The 10,491-nt window shown below is 31.1% G+C and overlaps 1 long non-coding RNA gene across 1 annotated transcript; it reads right to left on the bottom strand.

The window, feature by feature from the left end:
* Positions 1 to 809: 809 nt before the first annotated feature.
* Positions 810 to 3,466, bottom strand: LOC121222429 (uncharacterized). Its single transcript, XR_005919701.1, has 2 exons — positions 2,932 to 3,466; positions 810 to 1,281 (listed from the first exon to the last, which is right to left on the bottom strand). It is a non-coding gene; the product is annotated as an uncharacterized lncRNA (long non-coding RNA).
* Positions 3,467 to 10,491: the final 7,025 nt, after the last annotated feature.

The raw sequence follows: 10,491 nt of genomic DNA, 5'->3' as shown, positions 1-10,491 counted from the left end.
GTTTAATTACTTGGGAGTTTCTCTGCTTCGGCTTAACTAAGGGAGTAAAACATAAATTATTGTATAGTTGATATTGGATTGCGTTGGTGATTTTGATATTTATGTTGGTTTAGCTAGCTTGAAGTACTGTTGTTCTTAAAGTGAAATATTGCACTGAATCATGAAAATTTTTAAACCACTTGTGAGTTATAGGCTTTCTTGGAGAAGTTATATTTGATTGTAAGTTAGCTTATTTGGATGAGTGATTGTAACAAGTTAGGGTTAACTATTGAGATTGCAATTATTTATTTGTATAAAGGTAGATTGAGTTTTAACCAATAAGTTACTTGATTGATTGTTGAATAAATCATTCACTAAGCGAAAGTCCGCATAATTAGAATATTTTTTTAATTGCATTAACAAAGTTTGTATGCCTATTTTTCTCTTTCTCTTTCTCTTACTTGCTTATTGCCTTTTTTCTGTCCACACCTCTATTCAAATATCTGTCTGAACATCAAACTGGATAGAAAGCAAATCGAGGTTGTTACAAAAATCACTAAATTAATTAAGCAAGAAAAGAAAAGAAAAACATGGTTGACATATCACTAAGCATTCCAAGCAGGATAATTTCTTGAGTTTTGTAGGAGTATTATTTTTCACTATATTTTAGTATATGAATTAGCAATAAAATAATTTCAATTGGTAATTTTTAACCATTCACATGACTTCTATTTAAAAAGGACTTTTTTTTTTTGCTTATTTTGAAGAAACTTTGTTTTTTACAAAAGTTTTTATTTATATTTCTAATTTTAAGTTTAAATTTATACTAATAATTTTACTTAATATCTAACTATTGTGATACATATGTAATAAATAATATTTCCTACAAGTTATTACACTAGAAACCTTAAGCTACCGATCCACTTAGAGGTGCTCATGGGTCGGGCCGGGCCGGGTTCGGGTCGAGCCCAGAAAAAATTTCAGCCCGATTGCTAGGCCCGGGCCCGGCCCGGCCCGAAATATGGGCCTGAGATTTTGCCCAGGCCCGGCCCGTGGAGAATATGAGGCCCGAGCCCGGCCCGGCCCATTTTTTTTACTTACTTAAAACTAATTGTTATTAAAATTATATCAAATATCAAATTATATTTCATACTCAATTTAATAAGTAAGACAAAAGTAGTTAAAAATTACTTATTTTGAGTACCAAATAAAATTAATTACCAAAACTAGTTATTTAACTATGCTAGCCTTGTGATAGCAACCTGACTGGGCCTGCTATTTTTTTGCCTCAATAGCTTGTTTCTGCAATAAAACAAAGAAAAAACAAAAAAGATGAGATTAAAATTATGAATAACATGTACAAAATACAATGGGAAATGTTACTACTGCAAGAAGTGAAGTAATAATGGAATGAGAAAAGAGTTGTCAGCATCTACGCCCCTAGAAGATATAAACTGGAGTTTGATTTCTAGATAAGTGATAGGTGAATACAATACTCGACTAAGCATGGCACATAAAAAAACACACTGCTTTCTTCCTGTTATTGATCAACCAAAACAGAGAAACATGCTAACCTCATATACTTATATAATGACATATCTTAATACAAGAAATTATACATGTAAACAAGTATATTTGCATGCTTATTCGAAATTACTTAAACAAGTATAATATACATATTATAAATCCAATCCAAAGGTTTATACATGTATATACCTATGCATTTATTCGAACCTTATGTACACATATATATACATACCTTTGATTAAACCAATAATTTATACATGTATATACATGTGTGAATTCGAACCTTGTATATATATATATATAACCTTTATACTTCAACTAAATTCAATAACATTTTAAGCATTTTAAGCTTCCAATGAATTAGTGTGCTACATTATGGTAAACATTTTTCAAGGAAAAATTCCAAAATGTCATATCATTAAATTGATCACTTTTAGAGAAATAATAACCATGGATTGATAGTTTTGGACTAAAAATGAACAAGTGGCTTGACTGATGAAGTGTGACCAGAAAAAAGTAGTATATTTTATATTGAAGAAAATTGGTTACTATTTTTATAACAGACCCTTTGTTCTTTAATATTCACTTTCTCTGTTTTACCCTTGCTGAAAAAATCTTCTTCGAGTATGGGCAGAGTTACTAATAATAATGGTAAGAACATATTTTTGTTTGTTATTTTTGGTGCCTAAATCTGGTTTCTCATTCATGCTATAAATAATAAAGTGAAACAAAAAAAATGATGTTATGTTTTTTTAATCTTATGGATATAGATACAGTTAAAACATTTAGTAGTTAAAATATTCATTTGCAGCTGAAGATGTTGAAGCTAGAACCTGTAAGATGAAATTTCAGACAGAACCCACTTTGCCAATATATCTTAAGGTAAACAACCAATGAGTGATGTTTTGTTCTTTGGTTCATCATCATCATCATCATTTAGTTTTATATGCAAACAACAATCTTCAGGTCTTGAAAAGCAAAATAAATAAATAAAGTGTGTGCTTGTTAATGGTGCATGGATTAATTTTGGGTACCATATGTATTTGGACAGGCAAGAGATGGAGAATTGTGTAAAGATCAACGAACATGGCTAACATTGTCAGGTTCTGTCTTGTACGGAGTTTAGTCTCATCTTAGCATGGACAAGACTCTCCCCAAGATTTTGTTTCATGTTGCATAAGATGTAAAGTGTAAACACAAACAAACAAAATGTATATGATCTGCTGAATCAAGGTTTTGTTTCATGTCTTGTAAGTGCAGTCCACAGATGTAAAGTGTAAACACAAACAAAATCCCCCAAGATTTAGTGTCTCAAAATCAAAATCAGAACACCATTAACAGCAAAAATCAAAATCACAACCAACATCAAAAGCAAAAAAGGGAGAAGACGTTAAAAAATTAGGAAACCGTTAACAGCAAACTCACCTTTGAAATTCAAAGGTAGAAGATGTTGAAGGCTAGATTCGCTGGAAGCACCGTTAGAGCGGAGGTGGAGTCGTGGAAGGCCGGTCACCGGAGGTGGAATGGTGGATCAGGCAAGGTGGGTTTCCGATTTGGGGAAAGAAAAAGGGAAGGGAAGGCGTTAGGTTAGGGATTTATCAGAGACGGGAAATGGGGAGGGGAATTGGGAACGGGAAATGTTATATTGTTATTTGTTAATCTAATAATAAATTTTAAAAATAAAAAATATATATTAATTAGATCCGGGCCGGGCCCGGGCCAAAAAAATTTTACCCGAGGCCCGGCCCATTTTTTAAACGGGCCTATTTTTTTGCCCAAGCTCATATTTTGGGCCTATATTTTTACCCAAACCCTCTCATATTTCGGGCGGGCCGTCGGGCCGGGATGGGCTGCCCGACCCATGAGCACCTCTAGATCCACTTCTTCCTTGACTTAAATGACCACAGGGACCAACTATTTCATTGAACACATATGGAGCCAATGAAATTGACGTAGAGCCGGTGGAGCATTTGGCATCCCTCGTATATTTTCTTTATAAGGATGAGGGTCCAAACAAGAAAAATGAACCACCCAATTGAGTATCACGAATCTATAAATTAAAATACAAACAAATTTCTTTTTTGACATTCGACACTAATCATTAAATCGACTTAGACCCAAGATATGTTCTTCTACATGTCAATGATTATTAATCAACCGTACCAATCGTTGAATTGTCACTTGAAACTAACTTAATAATAATTTAATGACTTTGGGTGTAATTCACCCATAATTTCCTCCTCTAGACAAAATCCCGCCGATGATGGTGCTCGATTCAGAAAGAATCATTTCAATATTTTCAACGACCAGCTTATCAAACCACTATTTCTTAAGACTACAATATTTTCAACACCCAGCTAATTAAACCACTATCACTTAAGACTTTTATTTTATAACCTCTACACGGTTCTCGAACTGTTGAATTATTAGAGGAGGAATTATTGGGTAAACTGCACTTAAGGACATAAATTATTTGTAAATTTACGTTTTAATTATTCAACTTTAAATATGGTCATTGAAAAATTTAAAAATTTTCATTTAAGTTATTGGGCTGTTAAAATTTCATTGCGTGGCATTCTCTGTTCACACTGCCTACACCAATCGAAAGTTTTTCTTATCATTCTTTTCTACGGTTCATATTTTTTTTCATGAAACAAATTTGATCTACAGACCAAAATTCCAATAATTTTCTTCACTAATCCGTGCTGCTAATAGTCAGATCAACTTGGATCTAAGGTTTGTTTTTATACTTGTCGATGGGTTCTGATCCACCACACTGATTGTTGAATCGACATTTGGAGCTCGCTAACCAAACTTTTATTTAAAAAAAAACTTAACAGTCAAGTTTTTTAAGTTAAGTGACCAAAATGTAAACTTAATAATAATTTAGCCACTTGAGTGTATTTTACTCATAATTTCTTCCTTTAATAAGATAAGAGTTGGTAGAGGTTGGGTGAAAAAAAAGAATTGCAAAGTATTCATAGCGGTCCCATTTTTTTTTTGTTCAATTTTTCAATGCAGTGCTACATCATGCCATCTAAGGGTGAGTATTCGATCGAGTCGAGTCAAAAAATTTCAAGTTAGTCGAGTTGACGAATCCTATTTTAGCAACTGAACTCAATTTGAATTATTCTCTAATTTAATCGAATCAAGGTAACAAATCTTATTATTTATACTCAATGTTGCGTTTACATGGATCGATTATTTAACTAGTAGACGAAGTATAATATTATTTAACTATATAAACAATATAATGGTTTTGCCTTTTAACTTAATGGGTAAACATTAATCAAAATGACATAGTTTTGCCTTTTCTTAATTGGATTTTAACTCAAATTGTGTAATTCATATTCGAGTTAAACCGAAAATTTTGATTTTTTTATTCGAGTTTATCTGAATAACTCGAATAACTCGAATAACTTGAACTATTTAATTCAAAATTTGAATTTTTTATCGAGTTTTTCAAATCGAATCGGATTTTGCTCACCCCTAGTGCCACCAATGTTTTTAACTTCCATGGTGAATGTTTGTCTAATTAGAGGAGGAATTATTGGGTAAAATACATCTAAGGTCATTAAACTATTAGTAAATTTATATTTTGATCACTTAATTTTAAAAAGTCACAAAATAATCACTAAACTATTCAAAAGATTTCATTTAAGTTACTAGACTATCAAAATTGATGCTACATGGCCTTATCTGTTTTGCATTACCTGCGCCAATCGAAAGCTTTCTATTTCCTTCTATTCAACATTTCAATTTTTTTTCTTGAAATAGCTTTGAATGTCATAAATCTGTGAACCAAAATTCAAATAACTTTCTTCTTAATCTCCAACACTGGCCGTCAAATCAACTTAGATATGAGATATATTATTCTACTTGTCAATGGATGCTAATCTACTGTACTAATCGTCAAATCAATGCTTGAAACTCACTAGTAAGATTTTTTTTAGAAAAAACCTAATAGTTCAATGACTTAAATAAAAACTTTTGAATATCTCAATAACCATTTTATAATTTCTTGAAATTGAATGACCAAAATATAATCTTAATAATAGTTTAATGACCTTGGTGGTAGTTTACACGCATGATTTCCTCCTCGGTTGAGTAAAACAGAAGGATTGCAATATTTTCAAGACTTAATGACAAATTTGGCCACTAATGTTTACATGTTTTGTCAAAATGGCCCTAATTGTATTTTTGAGCCTTTTTTGGCCATCAATCTTTATTCGTTTTTTTTAAATTATTTTTTTAACAAATTTGAAGAAAGTATTGTTAAAAAGGTTTACGGGATTATATAGAATTTCATATGTAAAATATTTTTAATGAGATGTAATTTATTACTTAAATAGCCTAATGAAATAATTACATGTGGAAAATAATAAAATAAATAATTTATGAAGTTAAAAAATAACTCTTAATTTAAATAAAAAAACGTAATTATCTAAAAAATGGTTTCAAAATGGATACACACGTCCAATATTTTCGGTTTAATTTATTAATTATTTTTTTGAAACCTCTCAGTAAACAAACATATGCATTCAGTTTGAAACATTCTTTTTTAGATAATTACGTTTATTTTTTAAAAAATTAAGAGTTATTTTTTAATTTTCATATATGATATATTTATTTTATTATTTTTCACATGTAATTATCTTATTGAGTTACCTAAATAATAAATTATATCTCATTAAAAATATTTCACATCATTCCTGTTAATTTTTTTAACCATGCTTTCATCAAATCTATTAAAAAAAGTAGTTTGAAAAAAAAAATAAAAGTTGATGACAAAAAAACTCAAAAATATAATTAGGATAATTTAATGGCGAAAATTTTCTTTTAAGCCTATTTTCAATGCCGTACTATTGGTTTTCTTATTCAATCTTGCAATTCCAGTTATTGCTCACAACTTTTGACTCTTCAACCTCGACAGTTCAGCAACTTTTGTCTTATTAGAGGAGGAATTATTGGATAAACTACATCTAGAGTCTCAACTATTAGTAAGTTTATAATTTTATCATTCAACTTTAAAAAGTTGCAGAATGGTGTTACTGAACTATTTGAAAGTTTTCATTTAAATCACGGGGTTGTTAAAATTGTTGTTGCATGTCCTATTTGTTCACGTTGCCTACACTAATTGAAGGCTCTTTAACCCCTTCTCTTTTATAGTTCAAAATTTTTTCATGAAACAGTTTTGAATATCACGAATCTACAAACCAAAATCTAAACAAGTTTCTTGTCTGATCCTCAACACTGAATCATTAGATCGAATTGGACCTAAGGTATGCTTTTCTACTTGTCGGTGGGTATTAATCAATTGTATCGATCGTTGAATTGTCGCTTGAAACTAATTTAATAATAATTTAAGGACTTTAGGTGTAATTTACCCATAATTTCCTCCTCTAGACAAAAGTCACGCCGATGGTAGTGGTTGAATCAGAAAGATTAATTTCAAATTTCAACGTCCAGCTAATTAAATCACCATCGCTTAAGACTTTTATTTCACAAACTTCTGAATTATTAGAGGAGGAATTATTGGGTAAACTGCACTTAAGGTCATTAAATTATTTGTATATTTACATTTTGGTTACTTAACTTTAAATATTATCATTTAACAATTCAAAATTTTTCATTTAAATTACTGGACTATTAAAATTTATTTAAATTAAATTACAAGAGAGAGACCAAATTAGAACCTTCTTGACGATAGTGCTAAATTCCAAGCTAAATGTACATAAATTTGAAACTATATATATTTTGAAAAATTAAATTACTCGTTCGAGTTTACTTAAAAAGTCGGTTAACTTGAATAACTTAATTAAATTAACTCAATATTTTGAATCAAATTGAGTTTGTCACACTCCTAAATGATTTGGATAGCTTGTACTTGGCCTTAATGTCGTTATTTTTCTTTAAAAGAAAACACTTTTTAATTATTATGTAATGTTACATAACCTCTATAATTTTCATTTTCATAATTATTGTGTAATGATACATTCACTTCTGGGAATGAAACAAGATCAGTGGGATAAATAACTTGTTATTTTACTTAAGCATAAAAAGGCACGAGATCAATTAAGAATACTTTTAAAACTCTAAATAACTTGTTATTTTACTTAAGCTACCAATCCATTTCTTCCTTGGCTTAGATGAGCACGGGGACCAAATTCTTCATTGAACACATGCGAAACCAATGAAATTGACCGGTTGAGTCGGTGGAGCATATGGCATGCCTCGTATATTTGCTTCATAAGGAAGAGGGTCCAAACAAGAAGGATGAACCACCCAATTGCCGGGACGATAAGCAATACCAGTACAACGGTGACGAGGCTTCCACTAAAGAGACTGATTTTGGTAACTATGATGGGGTGAATGGATGAGTTATTGTTGCTGGTTTGAGGATGATGTTCGATTTCCCAAGCTGCAGCGTACACAAGCACGGCAATGATAAGTATCAACATGAGCGCACTGTGGGTCTCAAGTGGCTTCGTGGACTGAGGATACTTTAGGGGCATGAGAGGGAGGAGTACACCTATTGCAAAGGCCAAACTAGCATGCCAATTGTAGTTGGCTGTGCTACCATTCCTACACTCAACAAAAAAAAAATCTTATTTTGGATAAACAAACATTCCTTCAAAAGATTGAACACATTAATATAAAAAAATCAATTAGAGTTTGATTGAAATGATTAAACTGAATCTTCTTAACTCAAGTGTTGCCTTTTGAATTTATTTTGGGTTTAGATATAAGAATACAAAAACACTTTTAAAGTAATATCATTTACTAAGTTAGTGTTATTCCATTTCAACCCGCTTGTGTAGCAAATAATTATTTGGCACACTGTCATGAAATTTTTTAATTTCACAAGCAGGATTCAAATATCAATACCTTAAATGGGACATGTATTACTTTTGTTGTGAGTCTTAAAAAAAATCAATAAGAGTTTAGTTGAATCTTTGGGGATTTTGGTATCCTACCTTCAAGTGCTGCTACTTGGAATTATTTTGGATATAAAAAGATAAAAACACTTTAAAGTAATGTTATTTATTATTAAAAATAAAGGTGAGCATTTGGTACACTGGCAATGTATTTTTTTATTTCACAAGTAACCTTACAAAATTTGACATGTCTCTTAATTTTTAAAATATTTATTTGTTCACTATTTTACTATACCTATAAGACACTTGTCAGCCCCAATTGTGCTTGTAGAGTCTAAAAACTTCACTAACTGTATACCAAATAATTTTCCTCAATTAATAGCTTTTAGGTCTTTTCCTCGCTAAGTTGGTGGTGAGATAGAAATAGTATAGACATGCATGAAGAGGTAATAACCTTTCCTCGTTTTGGTGGGCCTGGCGACCGAGAAAAACTCGATTGAATAAATCGGATATAGATGGCATGTCATGGTATAGCTGGCAAAACTTTCCAATTGCACGGCATACTAGCTTAACAAAGAAAATGGCCCAAATGACAATAATAACCCAACCTAGACCGGGGAAAAGGATAAACGTAAGTAAAATAGTGGCAAGACTTCCGGCAAGGAGGTTGATGTCATTGATAAGTTCAGGGAAGTATGGAGTGCACAAAGTTGTGGCGTACAAAAGGATACAAATCACAAACGTAGCCATGATCACACTTTGGGTCTCGAACGGAGATTCAATGTTACGTTCGGATTGGAATTTGATCTTCAAGAGGGCGTGGAATACAGCCATCCGAAGGCTGAAATTCCTAAGTTTATGGTTGGTCATGCCGCTGTTATCGCTATTCCTGCGAAAAACAATACAATTTGGTGATTAATTAACGTTAAAACTCAAAAGAATAGCATATTCTGGTGAGAATGAAAAGGGGAAATGAAAAGAGCTTGACCTTATCGAAGAACAATCCTTTCTTTCTCTTTTGATTTGTGAACTTTGGTCGAGTAAAAAGATGGCCGATACCTCATAATTTATAAGCTATTCAGTGATCATTTTGTAATTCTTTTTAAAATTGAATGATCAAAGTGTAACTTGATAATACTATAGTGACCTTGAGAGTAATTTACCCGAAATTTCCTCCTCTAGTTCCTCAGAGGTCGGGTATAAAAGAATTAAATATTCTCAAGCTCTTCTAATAATTGTCCCACCATTTCTCACAACTTCGATTTTTCAACCTCTACGGTTCACCAACTCTTGACTTATTTCAGGAGGAATTATTGGGTAAATTATATCTATGTTATTAAACTGTTAGTAAGTTTACGTTTTGATCATTTAATTTTAAAAAGTTATAAAACGATCACCGAACTATTCAAAACTTGTCATTCAAGTCATTGAGCTATTAAAAATGTTATTGGGTAAATTATATCTAATGTCATTGGCTTTTTTCTCTAATATTGGACACTGACCCTTAGATCTAAGGTTTGTTCTTCTACTTGCCAGTAAGTACTGATTCACAGTACTTATTATCGAATCATCACTTGAAACTACTTAGCCAATCTTCTTTTTAGAAAAAAAAAAAAACTTAACAATCTAATTTTTTTAAGATTAAGTGACTAAAACATAAATTTAGTAATAATTTAATAACCTTAAATATAATTTACTCATAATTTCCTTCTTTAATCAGATAAGAGTTGGTAGACATTGAGTAAAAAAAAAGAATGGTAACATGTTCAAAGCCCTGTCAATTTCTCAAAGCGGTGCTAAAGTATGCCACCACGGTTAAAACTTTGACTTTTATATTATTAGAGGAGGGAATTATTGAGTAAACGGTGACCAATATCCCTAAACTATTAGTAAGTTTATAATTTTATTATTTAACTTTAAAAAGTTATAAAATAGTATTATTGAACTATTCGAAAATTTTTATTTAAGTCACTGGATTGTTAAAATTGTTGTTGCATGTCCTTATTTGTTTACATTGCTTGCACTAATTGAAGGCTCTCTGACTCTTTTTCTTTTATAGTTCAATTTTTTTTCATGAAATAACTTTTAATATCACGAATCTACAAAC

Source organism: Gossypium hirsutum, chromosome D10 (assembly GCF_007990345.1).
Source record: "Gossypium hirsutum isolate 1008001.06 chromosome D10, Gossypium_hirsutum_v2.1, whole genome shotgun sequence".
In the NCBI taxonomy this organism is placed as follows: domain Eukaryota; kingdom Viridiplantae; phylum Streptophyta; class Magnoliopsida; order Malvales; family Malvaceae; genus Gossypium; species Gossypium hirsutum.
The sequence above is the reverse complement of the archived record's forward strand: the minus strand, read 5'-3'. Positions and strand labels throughout refer to the sequence as shown.